At 48.1% G+C, this 13,896-nt stretch overlaps 1 protein-coding gene across 2 annotated transcripts in view; it reads left to right on the forward strand.

The window, feature by feature from the left end:
- Positions 1–12,815: 12,815 nt before the first annotated feature.
- FNDC3B (fibronectin type III domain containing 3B) overlaps positions 12,816–13,896 on the forward strand; it is a 443,125-nt gene continuing 442,044 nt past the window's right edge. For both annotated transcript variants that reach the window (XM_040349376.1, XM_040349377.1), the window contains exon 1: positions 12,816–12,962. The gene's annotated coding sequence lies outside the window, so the exon portion shown is untranslated. The remainder of the gene's footprint in view (positions 12,963–13,896) is intronic.

The following is a 13,896-nucleotide window of genomic DNA, read 5'->3' on the forward strand; positions in this document are numbered from 1 at the left end:
AAGACGACCCCCTAATTTTCCAGGAAAAATTTTGGTTTTGGGATATACTCTCCATATAAGACTACCCCCTTCCTACTAGTCTTTCTGGAAGCTGAGGGGTAGCCGGAACCACTGACAGAAACAGGCTTTTTCAAATCTCACTGTGCCATTACATTACATGCCTCACTGTGCCATTACATTACATGCCCCCACTGTGCCATCACTTGCCCTCACTGTGCCTGAACTTGCCCCTCACTGTGCCATCACTTGCCCTCACTGTGCCTGAACTTGCCCCTCACTGTGCCTGAACTTGCCCCTCACTGTGCCTGAACTTGCCCCTCACTGTGCCTATACTTGCCCCCCCACTGTGCCTGAACTTGCCCCCCACTGTGCAAACAGTGCAATCACTCACATTTTTTTTTAAACGACTACCAGGCCGTGACAGTCTCCGTGCTGCGAGCGTCAATGATTTGAAAGCCGCGCCTTCTCCTCAGACTGTTCTGTGATAGGCGGAACACAAATTTTCCCAGCAGCGCCTCTGTTCTGTGTTCCGCCTATCACGGACGTCTTCTCAACTCGTTCGAGGATGAGAAGGCATCTGTGATAGGAGGAACACAGAACAGAGGCGCTGCTGGGAAGATTTGTGTTCCGCCTATCACAGGACACTCTGAGAAGAAGGAGCGTCTTTTAAATCACTGACGCTCGCAGCACGGAGACCGTCCCCGGCGTATAAGACGACCCCCGACTTTGGATGCATTTTTTTTGCATCCAGAAAGTCGTCTTATACACCGGAAAATACGTTACTTATTCAGAGAAGCTTACCCCACCTCCACCTAAGACCTGTACCATAGTCACCTCCATCATGTCATCCCCCACAGCTAATGCCTTTTGTACTACCTCACTTTAGAATGTAAGCTCCATGAGCAGGGCCCTCTTATTCCTTCTGTATTGTAATTGTACTACTCCCCTCTACATTGTTGGTGCTATATAAATCTTGTATAATAATAATTTGAATTCCTTTACCAGATAACCAGGATCTTCAGATTATAAAAGACCAATAGCGCAAGATACAGAAAATTTGAAGTACTTCCAGGGTATGGTAACAACCTCTTCACCCACCAAGTCCTCTGCTGGCTGCTTGGAAAGTGCAATTCTCTGCAGTAAGATTCAGAGGAAAATACAAAGGACCATAGCATAATATTGCCATCAGCTGTAATGACTGTCAGCCGGCTCTCTGCTCTGTTGTCCCCCATAATTATTCTGTATAAAATGTAAAAGTACTACAGCGCTACTATATTAAATACAAACGGAAAAAAACAACAAAAATAACCAAATGATATAGCTGCATACATATAAGGTGTACTAAACCAATAAAGAAGTGAATAAAAAAGTAATAATGTGCTAAATATCAACCCTTGCTGCTATACAGTGACCAACGTGTAAAGAGATGCAATGGTACCAAATATCACCCAAATATCAAAGAGGTACCAAAAGATTAAAGCAGTGAAAAATGTATTTGTCACTGCTTTAATCTTTTGGTACCTCTTTGATATTTGGGTGATATTTGGTACCTTTGCATCTCTTTACACGTTGGTCACTGTATAGCAGCAAGGGTTGATATTTAGCGCATTATTACTTTTTTATTCACAGCTTTTATTCTGTAACATTGTTTTGAATGAAGTCACTGCAAAGTATCTACTGTGCCAATTGGAAAATGTTCAAATGATGTCTGTTGCCATAATAATTGTGTATAGAATGTTTGCATTCCTATCAAAAGTCCCAAGGATATTAGAGCAGCCAATACTGACTCAGAAAACATTAATAATCCGGCTCCCTTCACACATGTGCAGTGTAGTACCACATGCATTTTATAATAATATGCATTACCACAATGTACAGATGTGGAGTTGACTTTAAATGAATGCCAACTGTTGAAGGTTCAATATTTTATCCTGCTTTTTTGATAGCCAGGAATTTTCAGCGTATTATTCACAGTGCCATGCAGTGATGCAGTGGTGTAAAGTGACCTGATTAGACTCAAGTCAAATTGCTTTGTCTTTGAATTATACAAATGGCCTCACGAAAGCGAGGTAAGTAGGTATTTCAGGCTTTCAATCTTTTTTTTTTTACAGTGTTCTTACAGTGTTCTCACAGGCCCAGATTCTCGTAGATGGGCGTAATACAGCGGCGGCATAACATAACTCATTTACGTTACGCCGCTGCAAGTTTTACGGGCAAGTGCTTGATTCACAAAGCACTTGCCTGTAAAGTTGCGGCGGCGTATCGTAAATCCTCCGGCGCAAGCCCGCCTAATTCAAATGATCCAGGTAGGGGGCGTGGATCATTTAAATTAGGCGCGTACCCGCACCGATCGTACTGCGCATGCGCCATCCCTAAAATTTCCCGACGTGCATTGCGCTAAATGACGTCGCAAGGACGTCATTGGTTTCGACGTTAACGTAAATGGCGTCCAGCGCCATTCACGGATGACTTACGCAAACAACGTAAATTTTTAAATTTCGACGCGGGAACGACGGCCATACTTAACATTGACTGCGCCTCATATACCCAGGGGCAACTTTACGCGTCGCAAATCTAACGTAAACGTCGTAACTTCACTGCGTCGACCATGCGTACGTTCGGGAATTCGCGTATTTTGCTAATTTGCATACTCGACCGGGAAAACGACGAGCGGCGAAAAAAAAATAGCATTTAAGATCTGACAGCGTAAGAGCCTTACGCCTGTCAGATATAATGGATATCTATGCGTAACTGATTCTAAGAATCAGTCGCATAGATATGACGGCCCAGATTAGGACTTACGACGGCGCAAATGGCGTTGCGCCGTCGTAAGCTCTTTGAGAATCTGGGCCACAGTGTTTAAGCAATAATATGCGCTTCTACCTAATAGGATAGGAAACCTGAATTGATGTCTACATAAAGGAAACGTTTCCTAAGAAAAATATGTTGGCTGCTATTGCTGACCCCCTTGTGAAAATGCGGACTGGTTGGTTGCCAAATCAGAGGGCCAGATTACAACCAGTCACTGGCAGTTTCTGAAGGAAAAGTCAGCAATGAGGGGTTGATTTACTAAAACTGGAGTGTACAAAGCTGACGCAGCTGTGCATGGTAGCCAATCAGCTTCTAACATCAGCTTATTAAATTAAGCTTTGAAGTCATCAAATGCAAATACCTGTTTGACAACAAAGGACCCCCGACACATATCTTGCTGGTGGTAGTGTAAGTATTTTCATATTCAAGGAGCTTGAATAAGGGACAGCAGATGATGAGTCTTTAAATGCAGATCACCAAATTGGCAAAGAAGCTTAAAGGGGTTGTATAGTGAGAAGGTTTTGTATCACTTGGTGCTAGGCAGTGGCAGCTGGTGGTATATTTTTTATATGGTTGGGTGACAGGCACCTCCCAGGCACCCCCCCCCCCCCCCACAATGAGTCGAGTCGGTCCTCAGCCCCGCACATACCCGATCTAGGTCACAGGCAGCGCTTCCTTTTTCTGGTTCTTCACAGCAGCTTCCCCTGTGTCTCCTCCCTCTTCCTCCTCGGCGGCCAATAGGATCGCTTTTCCTCTCAGCCAATTAGGTAACGGGTCTCATGACCTGCTTTCTGATTGACCAGGAGGAGAATCAGGAAGACAATAGAGAATATTCCTGTGCATTCTATGCATTAATATAAAAAGCCTTATGTGTGCAACAGACCCCCTCAGCCCCCCTAATACTTACCTCATTGGCTGAGAGACAGCAGCAGTGCCATTGGCTCCCGCTGCTGTCAATAAAAGTCAGTTAGTCAATCAGGAGAGCAAGGGGGCAGGGCCGAGTCATGGCTGTCTGAATGGACACAGGGAGCTGTGACTTGGTTTGGGTGCCCCATAGCAAGCTGCTTGTTGTGGGGGCACTCGGCAGGAGGGAGAGGCCAGGATCACAGAAGAGGAGGATCCGGGCTGCTCTGTGCAAATCCTCTGCACAGAGCAGGTACGTATAACATGTTTGATATTTTAAAAGAAAACAAAAACAAGACTTTACTATCACTTTAAGCTCACTGTGCAGTTATTGTGCCAAAGCAGAAGTTGCAAGAAAGTTTTGATAACATAAGTTCCCCATCTTACCACCTCCAGGCTTTAACAGCTGTCATTTCTAACAGCCCATCTTAAATTTAGGTCCTATAGCTTGTACTACTCAGGCATTTCTTAGGACCCTCTGTTATGAATATGTAGATCTGCCCACCATGCCCAGTGGTATCCCTCTAGTTATGTTGATGATCCCTTTATTCAGATCAGCATTGGTAGGCTAAGACCCCTTTCACATTGAGGCGTTTTTCATGCAGTACAGCGCTAAACATAGCGCTGCTATACCGCATGAAAAAATCATGCCCTGCAGGCTTTAATGTGAAAGCCCGAAGGCTTTCACACTGAAGCGGTGCGGTAGCAGGACCGCTCCAAAAGTCCTGCTAGCCGCATCTTTGGAGCGGTATAGGAGCGGGGTGTTTACCGCTCCTATACCGTGCCTTCCCATTGAAATCAATGGGAAGCCGCGGTAATATTAACCCTTTTCCGGCCGCTAGCGGGGGTTAAAACCTCACCGCTAGCGCCCGAATATCGCAGTAAATACGACGGTATAGCGGCGCTAAAAATAGCGCGGCTATACCGTCACCGCACCTCCGTTGCCCAATGTGAAAGCAGCCTTAGAGAGAGCACAGCATAGGGTTGGTGGGAAAAGTATTGTTCGCTTGGCCAATGTCATATGGTACATACTTGGCTTTTCCTAATAGAACAGAATAGTGTACAAAACTCATTGAACTGAATGAGGATCGTTGAGTCTGGATCATACCAGCATGGGCTATGGCAGACCTTTTCACAGATTTCTATGCACATTTGAGCAGAAACAAAAATGCAAAAACAAAAATGGTTACAAAATGATACGTTCTTCCTGTTATGCCAACACCAAAATTATGTTTTGGTCGATTAGGTTGAATCTGTACACAAATTGAATAAAGAATATTATTTGCAAAATATTAAAGCCTGTACTGTTAAATTGCCCATTTGTAAATACTAGAGCACAGGGTACTTGTTTGAATGCTTGTTTTATTTGCTTATTACTGGAATCGGAGTGAAATAGGAACATGTAATAGGATAGTGCGTTTTTACACTTTGTTGTTACAGACATCTCATATCACAGGGACCACCGCTATACCACAGCTCAAAGTATATTAGGACATCTGCTATGCATAGTTGTATAAAAGGGGCACTTACCACCATTTCTATGTTTGTTTCATCTCTTTGCTTAGAGCTTTGCCTCTAAATATTTCTCATGTGACACAATACACACCCGATATTAAGGGGGTCCATATGTGCCTTGCTTTATTGAAGCAGGGCCTCTAGATACAAGGAAGCATTGAACCTCTCCCATGTGACAATGAGCGCTCATGTATTAGGGGTATCATACACCTGAGTAAGCTTCAACATTATCAAACAAGTGAGCTTTCTCAGGGTGGACTTCTGCCGTGGGAAAATGGCAGGGGAGCACAGATCATTAACTATATCTTGCTCGCATAGGATGGCTTTTAACCACTTAAGGACCGGACCAATATGCTGCTAAATGACCCAAGAGGTTTTACAATTCGGCACTGCGTCGCTTTAACAGACAATTGCGCGGTCGTGCGACGTGGCTCCCAAACAAAATTGGCGTCCTTTTTTCCCCACAAATAGAGCTTTCTTTTGGTGGTATTTGATCACCTCTGCGTTTTTTTATTTTTTTATTTTTTGCGCTATAAACAAAAATAGAGCAAAAATTTTGAAAAAAATTCAATATTTTTTACTTTTTGCTATAATAAATATCCCCCAAAAACATATATAAAAATTTTGTTTTCCTCAGTTTAGGCCGATACGTATTCTTCTACCTATTTTTGGTAAAAAAAATCGCAATAAGCGTTTATCGATTGGTTTGCGCAAAATTTATAGCGTTTACAAAATAGGGGATAGTTTTATTTATTTTATTTTTTTTACTACTAATGGCGGCGATCAGCGATTTTTTTCGTGACTGCGACATTATGGCGGACACATCGGACAATTTTGACACATTTTTGGGACAATTGTCATTTTCACAGCAAAAAATGCATTTAAATTGCATTGTTTATTGTGAAAATGACAGTTGCAGTTTGGGAGTTAACCACAGGGGGGCGCCGTAGGAGTTATGCTTCACCTAGTGTGTGTTTACAACTGTAGGGGGGTGTGGCTGTAGGTCTGACGTCATCGATCGAGTCTCCCTATAAAAGGGATCACTCGATCAATGCAGCCGCCACAGTGAAGCACGGGGAAGCCGTGTTTACATACGGCTCTCCCCGTTCTTCAGCTCCGTTGATCGATCGCGAGGGAGCGACTAGAAACAAATAGCCGCGCCCTCGTCCCGGTTTGCTCCTGAAGCCACGGGAAACGCTGCATGTACGGGGGGGGGGGGTCCCGATCGGACCCCCGACCCACGTCTAGGCAGGGACGTACAGGTACCCCAATGTGCCTGTCCGTGCCATTCTGCCGACGTATATGTACATGCGGCGGTCCGGAAGTGGTTAATGTGACTATTGCTGTGTGCAGGCAGCCTATATTATGGGGGCACAGCAGCTGTATGAACACAGCCACAGGTCTTAATATTACAGGCATATGGGTGCAGGTGTACGGCCCCCCAAATACAGACAGTGTGCATTCAGAGCCACTCGCCCACACCTGCACACTTATCAAATGAAGTAATGTGGCTGTGTTCATACATCCACTACATCCCTATACAGGTGGGAGACGGATGGGGAGAAACCCTCCCCTCCTCCGGTGTCACATTTGACACCTTTCAGGGGGAGGGGGGTGCAGATACCTGTATAATACAGGTATTTGCACCACTTCCGGGTATTGACTCCTGTGGGAGTCACGCCCCTTCACGTCCCCCCCCCCCCCCCCGCTGTCTTCTGGGAAACACACACACTGGGCCAGATCCAGAGAGCAAGTACGCCGGCGTATCTACTGATACGCCGGCGTACTTTCAAATTTACCGTGTCGTATCTTTAGTTTGAATCCTCAAACCAAGATACGACGACATTTGGGTAAGATCCGACAGGCGTACGGCTTCATACGCCTTTCGGATCTTAGATGCAATACTTCGGCGCCCGCCGGGTGGAGTTGGCGTAGCTTTCCGCGTCGGGTATGCAAATTTGCGATTTACGACGATCCACGAACGTACGCGCGGCCGTCGCATTTTCTAACGTCATCTGTAGTCGGCTTTTTCCGGCGTATAGTTAAAGCTGGTATTTTGCGGCGTATAGATAGACTTGCCATGTTAAGTATGGCCGTCGTTCCTGCGTCGAAATTTGAAATTTTTTTTTTTGCGTAAGTCGTCCGTGAATAGGGATGGACGTAACTCACGTCTAAGTTCAAAAAATGACGTTGTTGCGACGTCATTTTGCGCAAATCACGGCAGGAAATTTCTGGACGACGCATGCGCAGTTTAATCGGCGCGGGGATGCGCTTCATTTAAATGAAACCCGCCCAATTTGAAATCCGCCGCCAGAAATACACTACGCCGCTGTAACATACGGCACGAACTCGCTGAGGATTCGAATATACGCCAGGTAAGGTACGGCGGCGTAGTGTATCTCTGATACGCTGTGCCGATCGAAATGTATGTGGATCTGGCCCACTGTTCCCAGGAGAGACCAGTGACAGCGCACCGCGCTACTCGCGCATGCGCAGTAGGGAACTGGGCAGTGAAGCTGCAAGGCCTCACTTCCTGATTCCCTCACCGAGGCTAGAGGCGGCAGCAGCATCCAAGAGATGAGCGATTGCTCGTCCTCATCTGCCGGTATCGCGGGCGCGCTGGACAGGTAAGAGTCCATGTTTTAAAAGTCAGCAGCTGCAGTACTTTTAGGTGGACCTCCGCTTTTAATTGAACGATCTGAAGGTGGCTGATTGGCTACCATGCAAAGCTGCACCAGATTTTGCACTCTCCAGCTGTCAGAGAAAGCTCAGTCATTGTGCTGGGAGCGCAATTTCAGCACACAACCTCGGACCGCCATGGATGCATACTGTATGTGTGGTCGCTGACTGTTAATCAGTTCTCACCTGGCCTGGCACTAGGATTGCCACCTCATCCCTTTAAAGCCCAAACACATATGAATTACACAGGTTTTGAGGCTAATGTAAAGCACATAAGGCACCAAGCTAGTTTAAAGCGGTAGTAAACCCACACAATAAAAAAAAGGAAAATAAAATCCTTGAAAGGCAAAGGCATAATGAGCTAGTATGCAGCACATACTAGCTCATTATGAAATACTTACCTCAGAAAGATGCCCCTGTATCGGAGCCTGGTCCACGCCGAGGGAGCTGATATCTTGCCCTTGGCGTATCTTCCTATCTGTGAGTGTCCGGAGGCGCGATGACTTCACTCCTGCAAAAAAAAAGAAACTGTCACCAGTCAGTGTCGCTGATAGCCGCCATACCTGTTATTTGACGACGCTGTACTGCACTGGTGACAGTATGTAAAAAAACAAAAACAAAACAAATCATTTTTTTTTACATTTCTTCATTTTGCAAAAACATATGAAAAAAAAAAATTACAACTTCAAAAAACTCTTGATGCTTTTACTAAATACCTTGGACTGTCTGCTTTCCAAAAAGGGATCATTTGGGGAATATCTGTACTGTCCTGACATTTTAGGGCCTCAAGAAAGGAGAGGCTCTCAGGACATCAGAACTGATAACATTTCAGACATATACCATCGTTTGTAGACTCTATAACTTTAAGGCCGGGTACACACGGACAAACATGTATGGTGAAAGCGGTCCGTCGGACCGTTTTCACCATACATGTCTGCCAGAGGGCTTCTGTACGATGGTTGTACACACCATCGTACAGAAGTCCGCGCGTAAACAATACGCGGGGCGTGTCCGCGGTGTCGCCGCGTCGATGACGCGGTGTCGCCGCGACAATGACGCGGCGACGTGCGCGGCCCGCCTTTAAAATGCTTCCACGCATGCGTCGAAGTCATTCGACGCATGCGAGGGACGGCGGGCGCCTGGACATGTACGGTAGGTCTGTACTGACGACCGTACATGTCCGAGCGGGCTGAATTCCAGCGGACTGTTTTAAAACAAGTCCAGGAATATTTGTCTGCTGGGAAAAGGCCCGGCGGGCAAATGTTTGCTGGAATTCGGCCCGCTCGCGCCCACACACGACCAAACATGTCTGCTGAAACTGGCCTGCGGGCCAGTTTCAGCAGACATGTTTGCTCGTGAGTATGGGGCCTAAAACATCCTATTTGGGTTATTCTCACCAAAGAAAGATAGCAGAATAAACAATCACAGAAGACTGCAGGACCATTCACAAGGCACAGCGCGGCTCATGCATGCGCAGCAGGTAGCCAGTTTCCCTTAGTTCAGATGCTGGCGCCTGGACCTAAAACCCAGTGAAGAATCAGCTCAGGTGAGAACGGAACTTTGGCTCTTATGTATCATCTCTTGTCCACAGGGGGTGGAGCTTTGGCTCTCCTGTATCATCTCTTGTCCACAGGGGGCGGAGCTTTTATTTTTCCTGTATCATCTCTACTTCACAGGGGGCGGAGCTTTGGCTCTCCTGTATCATCTCTTGTCCACAGGGGGTGGAGCTTTGGCTCTCCTGTATCATCTCTTGTCCACAGGGGGCGGAGCTTTTATTTTTCCTGTATCATCTCTACTTCACAGGGGGCGGAGCTTTGGCTCTCCTGTATCATCTCTTGTCCACAGGGGGCGGAGCTTTGGCTCTCCTGTATCATCTCTTGGCCACAGGGGGCAGAGCTTTGGCTCTCCTGTACCATCTCTTGTCCACAGGGGGCAGAGCTTTAGATCTCCTGTAACATCTCTTGTCCACAGGGGGCAGAGCTTTAGATCTCCTGTAACATCTCTTGTCCACAGGGGGTGGAGCTTTAGATCTACTGTAACATCTCTGTCCACAGGGGGCAGAGCTTTGGTTCTCCTGTATCATCTCTTGTCCACAGGGGCGGAGCTTTGGCTTTCCTGTATCATCTCTTATCCAGAGGGGGCGGAGCTTTGGCTCTCCTGTATCATCTCTTCTCCATAGGGGGCGGAGCTTTAGATCTCCTGTATTATCTCTTGTCCACAGGGGGCAGAGCTTTGGCTCTCCTGTATCATCTCTTGTCCACAGGGGGCGGAGCTTTAGATCTCCTGTAACATCTCTTGTCCACAGGAGGCAGAGCTTTGGTTCTCCTGTAACATCTCTGTCCACATGGGCAGAGCTTTTATTTTTCCTGTATAATCTCTTGTCCACAGGGGGCAGAGCTTTGGCTCTCCTGTATCATCTCTCCTCCACAGGGGGCAGAGCTTTGGCTCTCCTGTACCATCTCTTGTCCACGGGGGGCGGAGCTTTAGATCTCCTGTAACATCTCTTGTCCACAGGGGGCAGAGCTTTGGCTCTCCTTTATCATCTCTTGTCCACAGGTGCAGAACTTTTATCTTTCCTGTATCATCTCTCCTTCACAGGGGGTGGAGCTTTTATCTTTCCTGTATCATCTATCCTTCACAGGGGGAGGAGCTTTGGTTCTTCTGTATCATCTCTTGTCCACTGGGGCGGAGCTTTTATTTTCCTGTATCATTTCTCCTTCACAGGGGGCGAAGCTTTGGCGCTCATTCATCATCTCTCCTTCACAGGGGGCGGAACTTTGGTTCTCCTGTATCATCTCTTGTCCACAGGCGGTGGAGCTTTGGCTCTCTAGTATTATCTCTTGTCCACAGGGGTGAAGCCTTTATTTTTCCTGTATCATCTCTCCTTCACAGGGGGCGGAGTTTTGGTTCTCCTGTATCATCTCTTGTCCACAGGGGGCGGAGCTTTGGCTTTCCTGTATCATCTCTTGTGCACAGGGGGCGGAGCTTTGGTTCTCCTGTATCATCTCTTGTCCACAGGGGGCGGAGCTTTGGCTTTCCTGTATCATCTCTTGTGCACAGGGAGCAGAGCTTTGGTTCTCCTGTATCATCTCTTGTCCACAGGGGGCGGAGCTTTTATTTTTTCTGTATCATCTCCCCCCTCACAGGGGCGGAAATTTGGCTCTCCTGTATCATCTCTTGTCTACAGGGGGCGGAGCTTTGGCTCTCCTGTATCATCTTTTGTCCACAGGGGGTGGAGCTTTGGCTATCCTGTATCATCTCTTGTCCACAAGGGGTGGAGCTTTGGCTCTCCTGTATCATCTCTTGTCCACAGGGGGCGGAGTTTTGGCTCTCCTGTATCATCTCTCCTTCACAGGGGGCGGAGCTTTGGTTCTTCTGTATCATCTCTTGTCCACTGGGGCGAAGCTTTTATTTTCCTGTATCATTTCTCCTTAACAGGGGGCGGAGCTTTGGCGCTCCTTCATCATCTCTCCTTCACAGGGGGCGGAGTTTTGGTTCTCCTGTATCATCTCTTGTCCACATGGGGTGGAGCTTTGGCTCTCCTGTATCATCTTTTGTCCACAGGGGGTGGAGCTTTGGCTCTCCTGTATCATCGCTTGTCCACAGGGGGTGGAGCTTTGGCTCTCCTGTATCATCTTTTGTCCACAGGGGGCGGAGCTTTGGCTCTCCTGTATCATCTCTCCTTCACAGGGAGCGGAGTTTTGGTTCTCCTGTACCATCTCTTGTCCAAAGGGGTGGAGCTTTGGCTCTCCTGTATCATCTCTTGTCCACAGGGGGCGGAGCTTTGGTTATCCTGTATCATCTCTTGTCCACATGGGCGGAGCTTTTATTTTTTCTGTATCATCTCCCCCCTCACAGGGGCGGAAATTTGGCTCTCCTGTATCATCTCTTGTCCACAGGGGGCGGAGCTTTGGCTCTCCTGTGTCATCTTTTGTCCACAGGGGGCGGAGCTTTGGCTCTCCTGTGTCATCTCTTGTCCACAAGGGGTGGAGCTTTGGCTCTCCTGTATCATCTCTCCTTCACAGGGGGCGGAGCTTTGGCTTTCCTGTATCATCTCTCCTTCACAGGGGGCAGAGCTTTGGCTCGCCTGTATCATCTCTCCTTCACAGGGGGCGGAGCTTTGGTTCTTCTGTATCATCTCTTGTCCACTGGGGCGGAGCTTTTATTTTCCTGTATCATTTCTCCTTCACAGGGGGCGGGGCTTTGGCGCTCCTTCACCATCTCTCCTTCACAGGGGACGGAGTTTTGTTTCTCCTGTATCATCTCTTGTCCACAGGGGGTGGAGCTTTGGCTCTCTAGTATTATCTCTTGTCCACAGGGGGCGGAGCTTTTATTTTTCCTGTATCATCTCTCCTTCACAGGGGGCGGAGTTTTGGTTCTCCTGTATCATCTCTTGTCCACAGGGGCGGAGCTTTTGCTTTCCTGTGTTATCTCTCGTTCACGGGGGCGGAGCTTTGGCTCTCCTTCATCGCCTCTCCTTTACAGGGGGCGGAGCTTTGGTTCTCCTTTTCCATCGCTCCTCCACAGGGGGCGGAGATTTGGTTCTCCTTTTCCATCGCTCCTCCACAGGGGGCGGAGATTTGGTTCTCCTGTATGATCTCTCGTTTACGGGGGCGGAACTTCGGCTCCCTGTATCGCCTCTCGTACAGAAGAGCCCTGGCTCTCCTGAAGTAGCTCTTATTCACGAGGGCGGGGCCTCTGCTCTCCTGTATTATCGCTCCTCCACTGGGGCGGGGCCTCGGCTCTCCTGTATTATCGCTCCTCCAGTAGAGCTCTCCGGTATCATCGCTCGTCTAAAAGGGGCGTGTACTCGGCTGTCCTGTATCCTCTCTCGCCCACACTGGGCGGGGCCTTCGGCTGCAGCAGCTTGTGTTATTTGGCCCAGCCGCTGATCCAATGGCGTGCCGGGGGCGTGTCATCGCCTTGAGCAGGCAGAGCTCGGGAGGCCCGTTGCATTGCCTCTGATAGGTTTCATGCTGGCAGGGATTTACTGGAGTAGCTGCACACGTCGAGCGACCTGCTGTCCATAACCCCCCATTTCAGCGATACATAAGGTAACAGAAGCCGTCCTGTGTCCCCGGAGTGCTGCGTGCTAGTCCTGTGTTTTGCTGGTCTGGGTGATGAGGAGGAGAGAGGAGGGCATCAATAAAAGAAAAGTTCCAGCTGAGCAGTGCTCCTCTCCTGGCACAGCCTGGCACCCCGCTCCTCAGGATGGGATGGGGGGGGGTGGGGAGGGGGTGTCCTGTGTGGGAAACTTTGAGTGAATGTATGGGCTCTCCTTCTTCTGTGCTCTGCCTCAGTGACACCCCCTCCCCATCCTCCCAGGGTACAGGGGACATTCCTGGTGGGGTTGTCACCTCTCTGTGTCCCAGAGCTTGGATATGTCTGCTGGGTGCCATGGTGCTGGGTGCCAGGGTGCTGGGAGCTGCCTGTGTGCTGTACTAGGAGGCTGCCTCCATCATACCCTAGCATTCCAGGAAGGCTCTCCTCCATCTGCTATATCCGTACATCTTTCTCCAGCCTGGATCACCGATTGTGTGTATGTGTGATCCCTACCAAATCATACTGGCATGGGGATTTCACTGCCCTGGGAAGTCCCATCACTGCCCAGCAGGGTGATCTGATCACAGCTGGACCCCCTGGGGACAACGTGTCAGGTCATCATTAGTCCTGATTGTTTGTAAACAGTGGGTGGTAAGTGTCTGCCAAGGGTCCCCTTTATCCAGGACATGGTGTAGGTAGTAGTGTTTAGTTACATTTAACCAGATGTGTTGAAGATGTTTTACCACTCATCCAAGCTGCTTCCTGAGCTCCACTTGGATGAGTGCGAGATGTCTTCAACTTTATGGAAAAAGCCCAGATGAATGTTACTACTGTTTATACCAAGACTGAACCCTTTAATGTTAAAGATGCTTTGCCACTTATCCAAGTAGCTTCCTCAGATCGGTTTGGATGATTTTGAAACGTTATCAGTTTGTAGAAAAAGAC

This window comes from Rana temporaria, chromosome 4 (genome assembly GCF_905171775.1).
Source record: "Rana temporaria chromosome 4, aRanTem1.1, whole genome shotgun sequence".
Lineage (NCBI taxonomy): Eukaryota > Metazoa > Chordata > Amphibia > Anura > Ranidae > Rana > Rana temporaria.